This window comes from Toxorhynchites rutilus, chromosome 2, assembly GCF_029784135.1.
Source record: "Toxorhynchites rutilus septentrionalis strain SRP chromosome 2, ASM2978413v1, whole genome shotgun sequence".
Classification (NCBI taxonomy): domain Eukaryota; kingdom Metazoa; phylum Arthropoda; class Insecta; order Diptera; family Culicidae; genus Toxorhynchites; species Toxorhynchites rutilus.
Genome location: NC_073745.1, coordinates 290252037 through 290261003, shown reverse-complemented (window position 1 = coordinate 290261003; position 8967 = coordinate 290252037). Strand labels below are relative to the sequence as shown.

Sequence of the window (8967 nt, the reverse complement as noted above, 5' to 3'; positions counted from 1 at the left end):
AATGTGGATGTGATAACGAAAAATACATTTTGGGCGGGACGAAGTTTGCCGGGTCAGCTGGTATAATATATTAATAAATGAACTAAACGTAAAGATGTTCGTTTTAATTCTACAAAATATAAAACATAAAAAAACAGAATTTATAATTCTACAAATAGTTTAAATGTCGATATGCTTTAAATTATAAATTTAAATCCACGAATCATTGTATCATACAACGCGTTAACGCCCGGACGTTGTTACGATCACACGCGCGAAAACTGCTCTCCTGTATGGTCTATTGTAGTTTCTCACTTGTCGGTGTGAGCTACAAACAATAAACGGATTTCACTACAAAGCAAGCAAAATGGAAGTCGTCAGGAAGAATACTTTGAAAATCGCCTTCGGTTTATCGGCAAAAGCCCCAAAGCACCTGGATGTTCCGCGTTTTGTCGCACGTAGTCTGGAGATTCCCGCGGGTAGTGTTGATTCAATTTATAAATATGAAAATGATCATGCGTACTATATCAAGTTTTTGGATGAAAATGAGTTCAATTGTTTCGCGAAGGGGGTAGACAAACAATACGAATTTGAATATGAAGATTCTTTAAAAATCAATGTGCGTGTCGAAATAGCGTGTAGCTTGTTTCGTTATGTGCGAATTTTCAATTTGCCTCCCGAAATAGACGATAAAGACATTGCAACGGTTCTGAGTCAATTTGGATCTATTAGGCAACATGTGCGCGAGAAATATCCAGCGAACTTTGGATACAGTGTATTCAGTGGTATCAGGGGTGTTCACATGGAGATCACCAAGGAACTCCCAGCAAATCTCCATATCGGTCATTTCAAGGCTCGAATTTTCTATGAGGGTCTAAAGAACAGATGTTTTCACTGTAAGAGTGAGGAACATCAGAAAGCTAATTGCCCAAGATTAGCCAGCGTCAAAACTACAGATATCAGGGCCCGGTATAGCGATGTGCTCAGCAACAATGTGCCTGGTATAAGTTCTCCTGCGGCCCCAGGCTCATTGAATCTTACTACGATTCCCGCTCCAATAATGTTAACAATGAAACCAGCAGACAAAGTATCAGGTGAGGAGACGCAAGCGGGAAAAAACAACAACTCAGCCAGCAACGAGGGAGAGGGGGATGGTGTCCGAGATGGTGTTTCTGCAGATTTAAAGAACACAATGAAACGCCCAACGGCTTTAATATCAGACAATGAGTCTTCGGAATCCGAAGATCTCCATACAAAGAAAGAGAACAGTAAACCTAAAAAGAAACAACAATTGTTAAACTCAAATGAAACAATGAGTTCCATTGATGCAATCGGTGCTAGAATGGGATCTAGAAGCAGGTCACGAAGCTCGAAACGACATCGATCGAAGTAATTATTATAGACTTATGCTGCTGTATTGGTGTGGGAATGATATGAATAATGAATGTGGTACGTGGTATATGAATGAATGACTTAAGTAGTGTTCGACGATTGGATTTCAGTTAGTTTGGAAAAAATACTCAGTTTATGCCCGATGTCTATGATACGGCGTATTACAACGGTTAATCTTAATTCTATAAGCTGCGAAGTGAAAAAATCCTTATTGAGAGACTACATTTGGAATACCGATGCAGACGTTGTTTTTTTACAGGAAGTTACCTTTGAAAATTTTTCATACATTAGATCTCATAATGCAATAGTAAATATTAGCGATGATGGGAAGGGGACGGCAGTTCTTATTCGAAAAAGCTTGGAATATTCCGATTGTATTTTGAACTGCAATGGAAGAATAATCTCGGTTAGTATCGATAACATCAATTTTATAAACATATACGCTCATTCTGGAAGCAAATTTAAGAAGGAACGAGAATTTTTTTTCACTGAGGACATATTGATTCATCTAGTCACAGGTAAAGAAAATGTTATTATAGGAGATTTTAATTGCATACTTTACCCGGAAGATTCCAACGGTAGAGTAAAAAATATTTGCAATGGACTAAGATCTATAGTTTCATCTCTAAACCTCTTCGATGTTGAAAAAAAGATAAAAGGAAATAACACCCAATTTACATTCTTCCGTAACGATTCGAAATCACGTCTGGATAGGATTTATTCCTCATCTACATTCATAGAAATGGTATCTCACATAAAAACCGTCCCTTTGACATTTTCGGATCACCACAGTGTATGTTTAACATACAGAACAAATGATCAAAAATTTTTCAATTTTCTTGGCCGCGGCTATTGGAAAATAAACTCATCATTGCTAGTCAAAGAAGAAATTAAAAATAAATTTGAAACCACTTATAATAATTTAAAGTCGAGAAATTCTGCTTTGAATCTCAATTATTGGTGGAATATTGATTTTAAAAACAGTGTTAAAAGACTCTTTAAGACTGAAAGCTATAGTATCAGTCAACAAGCAAAACGCGAGAAAAACTTTTACTATCGTTGTTTAATTGAGTTATTTGAAAAACAACATAACGGAGAAGACGTGTCTTCTGAAATGAAGCTTGTTAAGGCCAAATTAATGGAATTAGAATATAACCGAATCAACTCAATCTCATATAAATTCAAACCAAGCACTCTTTTATCGGATGAGGAACTGGGTTTTTGTCAAATCACAAGTGCAGTAAACAGAAATTCTGGATCAAATATGCTCAAGCTTAGAATGAATGGGGAATTGATATTTAACACGAATGCCTTACGGCAAATTTTGTATAGTCATTTTAAAGATAAATTAGAAAAGTCTCCTGATATCGATACTAACTACGAGAATGTTTTGAAATACGTGAAAAATACATTGACATTGAATGATCAACGACAGCTTCTAAACCCAATTTCTACCGATGAATTGCAAGCAGCATTAAAATGTGATTCAAAGAAGAGCTCCCCTGGATTAGATGGCATTTGCTATGAATTTTATTCTGTTTATTTTGATATAATAAAAGACGATTTGGTTAATCTATTAAATTCATATTTGTTAGGAAGAGAAGATCCTCTCGCTCCATTTTCTGCCGGAGTTATCACTCTCATTCCTAAAAAAGGGGACCCTCATGACTTGAATAACTTTAGACCGATTAGCATGCTGAATTCGGATTATAAGTTGTTCACTAAAATATTATGGAACCGGTTACAACCAATGATGAATAAAATAGTTGGACAAGGTCAAACTGCTTGCATATCAGATCAGTCATGTGTTCAGAATTTAAAAAGTCTACGTAATATACTAATTAGGGGAAATAGTTCGAAACACTTTAAAGCTTTGATTTTAAATTTAGATTTGGAAAAGGCGTTCGATCGAGTAGATCATGAATTTTTATGGGCGGTTTTGGGAAAAATTAACTTTCCATCTCAATTTATTGGATGCTTGAAGCGATTGTACAAAAATGCGAATTCAAAAATTTTATTCAATGGTTTCCTCACTTCATCGTTTACCATCAAAAGCTCAGTTCGCCAAGGTTATCCATTGAGCATGGCGCTATTTGTTCTTTATATTGAACCTCTTATTAGTACAGGGTGGGCCATTTAAAGTGGAAGCATCTGGCAACCCCATAACATTTGACAGAGATGTCAGATTAACAAATGTCATACCGCGTTAGAAGCGTCATTTCAGTACAATTTTAACCATGGAACAATACACACCTAAACAATGCGCTGAAATTGTTCAGCTGTACATTCAAAATAACTTCTCAATTGTGTTAACTAAACGTGCGTGGAAAAATAAAAATAAAGTTAAAACATCTCCTGGAGACAACACTATACGTCGATTATATGCCAAATTTATATCGTCTGGTAGTGTTGGTAATGCCAGTCATCTGTCCAGACAACGACCAAGACGTTTCGACGAGAATATTGATGCCGTTCGAGCCAGTGTTGCAGAGACTCCATCGACATCAGGTCGCCATCGTTCGCAAGAGTTAGGCATCGCTCGAACCACTCTCCGACGCATAATTCGTGTTGATTTGAAAATGTTTCCGTATAAAATTCAAATGGCTCAACAACTTAACCCATCTGACTTACCACGTCGACTTGATTTTGCGAAAAATGTTCCCCGGAAGATTAATATCGAAAAACGGCGATTATGACTGGCCACCGAGATCACCTGATTTGACGCCTCCTGACTTTTTTTTATGGGGATATTTAAAATCCAAGGTATACACTGGTAAACCAAGGACCCTGGCTGCGCTGAAAGACAATATCCGACAAGAAATTGCTGCCATATCGGCCGAAACATTGGGCAAAGTGATGGAAAATGCCGAAAAAAGGGTACATTTTGCGGTCAAGGCCAGAGGCGGTAATTTACGAGATATCATAATCAAAAAGTAGTTAGAACAAATCTCCTTGGACCAAAATAAATGAATTTCAAAAAAAAATTTTAAAATTCCACTTCTTTACTTTGCTATTGTAAAAACAAATCCTTCCACTTTAAATGGCCCACCTGTATGATGAAAGAAAATGTGTCAGGTTATCTCATTGACAATAACTTTGTTAACGTTATTGCTTATGCAGATGACATAAATATTTTGATTCGAAATAATCATGTATTTGATACCGTACTCGAAATAGTAGGGTATTTTAGTATTTATTCAAAAATAAAAATAAATTTACCGAAATCACAGTACATCAGAATTAATTCCTATATATCTGGCCCTCATATCATCAGAGAAGTAACTGAATTAAACGTTCTCGGCGTCAAAATAAGCCAAAAGTTGGACAAATTGATAGATATAAATTATGAAAAATATATCAATGACATAAAACATCTTCTAGCGTTACATAACCGTCGAAATCTGAACATATTCCAAAAGACATGGCTTCTTAACACGTATGTTTTTTCAAAGTTTTGGTATATTTGTCAAGTATTCCCACCAAGTAACAAGCATATTGCTGCATTGAAATCAATTTCTGGTCGATTTCTTTGGAAGGGTTACATCTTCAAGGTCCCCAGAAATGAACTATATTTACCTGTTTATAAAGAAGGTCTAGCTCTCATAGACATTGAATCTAAGGCTAAAGCCTTGTTCATCAAAAACATTTTATTTACTCGAAGGAATAATAACACTATTCAAGATACATTCATGTTACAACAAATGAACAATAAACAATTGACACGGAACATGAGAGAATGGATTAGTATTGCAAACGAAGTCAATCAAAATGACCATCTGAATACTAGTCAAACTATCTACAATTTTTTAATTGGTCAATTGAACATTACTTGTAAGGTACAAGAAGATATGCCTAATCTGTTATGGGAAAAACTATTAGAAAATCTGAATCAAAATTACATAACATCGAAAGGAAAATCTGTTTTATTCAGCATATTTAAAGATATTGCCATAAATAGGAAAAAAATGTACCATTATCGTATTAGAGGCATAGAATCCAGCATGTGCGAAACATGCTCAGTTGAAGAGACTGTAAGCCACTTGATCAAAAAATGTAGATCATCGAGTATTGTTTGGAAATGTTTGAAGGAAGTTTTAATAAACAAAATGAAATTAAAACTAATAGATCCAGATGAAATATTGTTCTATACCATTGGGAACAAAAATTGCAGGCTTAAAGCTGCATTATGGCTAGTAACAGAAACTATAGTATTTAATTTTGAAAGCAAAGGGCAAGGCAACATGGATGAATTAAAACAGAAAATAAGAACTACGCGATGTAACTATCAGAGCATATTCAAAAACCATTTTGGTAATTATTTGAATTTTTTCTAACAAATTGTAATAGTTTGTAGAATTATATTTAACTAGTTTTAGCTCCTTTGTCCTTTCCATTCCTCTATGTTTGAGTATGAGTATTCGAAAGATCGTATGTATGCGTGAGTGAAAGCGTGCGTGTTAGTGTATAGTTTGTAGTGTCACTAAACCCGAGTAGGCCACGGGTAATTGGCTCCCCAAGATTAATGATAGATTTAAGGAAGACGAACAAAATATGCAAAGCTTACCGAAAACAGAACGAAAATGAAAATCATCTACTTTGTAAATCTGTAAATATGGTTATTGAATAAAGAAATACACGGAAAAAAAATACAATAAAATAATCGAGTTCAGGAAATTAAGAAATTGCAAACTGTGAAAATATTTTTTTTCAATTACCGCTCAATTATCGACATGTTTAAAAAAAAAATAAAAAAAGGAAGTAAAACATTCAAAATCAGTACTGGGTCTCAAAAATTAATTTTAAAAAATACCAATTAAAAACAATTCTTTTTACAATATTCAAAATACAGGTCGGACTTGATTATATACAGACACGATTATATATGATCCGATTATATACATTTTGGACTCGATTATATACAGTTTGTAATTTTTTTTTATATTTCCAACGTGAATTACTTCAAGAAAAAAATGTTATACTTCAACGTTAAGGTGAAATTTCATTGATTATTATAATTCAGATGTTTCACAGCTTTTCCCTGTACTAAATTTTCGCATCTTTCAAATGGAAGCAAGAAAGAATTACCTTTCGTAGCGTAGTTTTTGAAGTAGAGTCAGTTTAAAGCAAATGGATCCCGAAGCAACAACAAATATTATAGCTCTGTAATTGTTGAAATTTGACCATACCATACACCTCCTTTGAGATTCTGGATATATATATTTTTTTTCAAATGAGAAATATTTATTCTGACTTTAACCTGACTTAGCACAAGTTTTGAAGTAGAACTACGCCTTTCATTAAGGGAGCCAAATCAGAAAACAGGTCACGTTTTTATGAAATAAAGTTAACGTTAATAACTATTTTTGCTATTTTGGCGATTTACATACCAAACGAATCAAAAATTTCCTAAGATTTGTTTGATATGCTATACATTACAATCCCATAGTCTGTATATGGTTTAAATTGATGAAAATTAGAAGCATTCCCATTTCCTCATACATTTGTCCTGTCAATTTGTGTGCTTTCCCGAACTGAGCTGTCAATATCGAGAAACGAAGGGGAAATCGTAAGATGTAAAGTCTCCGTGAACAAAGGAAAAAAAGAAGAACGAAGAGGAATATTTGCCTAGAGTATAAACAGTTGAGGAGTAATATGATGGATAAAGTAAAGTTTTCCAAGGGCCGTTTTGAAGGTGTAACCCGAGACGCTGTGAAAGCGTGCGAGCCAGTCGCTACCGGGGCTTTTTCGTAGATAAGCGGCTGGCTTAAGCGCCACTCCTGCGAAGAGGAGACCAGCCGCCGTGTTTGCTGTCGTTGCCCGGCTTTGAGACACCCAACACCTGAGGGCGGGTTTGTCCTTTTGTCGCTAAACCCGGTTTGTTCCGCGACTGTTGGCTGCGCTCCAAAGAGAGACCCGCGACACCGTTTGTCCGCGTTCCGAATCCAAAGCAACAGAAATTCACTCCGGTGGTTCTCAATGAACACCGTTTAAACTGAAATTATCATCACTGGATCTACTCAATGATGATCTCCCACCCACCTTGAAGCTTGCTTCAGATGAGGAAGCGGGGGTTGAAGCTGTATGCAAACAACAGAAACGAGTCTCAACCCTGGACTCGTGACCTCACAACACTGAAAAATCTATTCGGTTTGACGGGTTTTAGGCCACACCGCGAGCCAGTAAATACGCAAAGTTTTCCTTGCCTAACAATCAAGAACTACATAAACATTTATTTACAATAATATTCTTTGAACAAATTAATTATATATTTCCCCCCAACGATTTATTTTAGATATATTCGAGACAGCATAAATTACGAACATTATTTTCCTTAAACATCTATATAAACATTTTATTGGGTAATTTGGGTTTCGATCCTCTGACCCATCGATTCTCTGAACGGCACGTTTCTTAACTACTCTATCGCCTCATCTCATTCAGGCTTTTCTTTCTGCCGACGGGCTTGCGCTCACTGTCGGTAAGAACACTGTACAAAATCTAGTGTGGCATTGTTGTGTGGCATTTATTAGTTGTGTGGTTCTTCTGTCTCTATTTATTCCCTACATGCGCATGTATTAGTTACGGAAATAAATAGATTTGTACTCACGACCTAGGTTTTACGTGGTTCTGCTTTACCGTCGTTCGCTGCAGACGTTGAACGGGACAATGAATCTCGAGTACGCACACGGACGAGTGATGGCTCCGTGCTGCGTACTGTGTGCTGTTTCCCCTTTTGGCGCGAGTGCCGTCTTGCGTAAGCGCACCGCGCGGCCACCAGAATTGACGAGTATGATGGTAACTTCCAGACCTCGCACGTGGGGTCAGTAAGCGGCTTTTTCTACATACCACATAAAAAAAACGAAATACCACAAAAGCCACAATAGAATTATTGTAAATTTAGCCACGTGCCACGTTTTAGGCTTACCTCCAATTAGGTTTGCTGGTGCACTGGAGAGTATCTAACTTCTTCAGCGTATCAATTAATTCGCACTACTAGTTTTCTAATCTCACTACACATTTCAAAAAAGGAGAAAAAAAAGGAAAACTTTTAATATACCAACTGCGATGCAACTTACTTCCCGACTTTTACCTTCAACACGGGTAACACGCGGTACAAAATCACTAACCGCTTCCGCCTTCTTCCACGGACAAAGTCGGAATGGGCGACCACACTTTTCGATCCTCAGATCAGACAGATATTCATTGGAACCGGAACTACGCAATTGTTAACGATGTTAGCAATTCCGTAGTCGTTCCGAAGTCCCTTCTGTGCTTGGATTTGTCCCGCTTTCAAACATTCGCGGGCAATTGTCTTTTCATCTCCCGAGCGCAGTTTAAGTCGAGTCGCTGGCCGGTTTTAGGTTTCCAAGAACAAGAAAACCCGCCGAAAGACTCTTCCATTTGGGGAAAAAACAGAAAACGAAAAAAAAAGTCTACGAGACATGTGTTGGTGCTCTGCGTCCTGGCTAAATTGAGCCGCCGAGTTACACCTGGCACTCAATATGGTCAGCCGCTCAAATCAAAAATGGGAATGGCACTCGCATTGCCATGCATCTCATTCTACACAGAGAAAGACACTCAGAAGCACACACCGCT

At 36.8% G+C, this 8967-nt stretch overlaps 1 long non-coding RNA gene across 1 annotated transcript; it reads right to left on the bottom strand.

Annotated features, from left to right (window-relative positions):
* Positions 1–7817: 7817 nt before the first annotated feature.
* On the bottom strand, positions 7818–8714 carry LOC129771403 (uncharacterized). The gene is made up of 3 exons (XR_008742362.1): positions 8462–8714; positions 8297–8381; positions 7818–8209 (listed from the first exon to the last, which is right to left on the bottom strand). It is a non-coding gene; the product is annotated as an uncharacterized LOC129771403 (long non-coding RNA).
* Between the last annotated feature and the right edge of the window lie 253 nt (positions 8715–8967).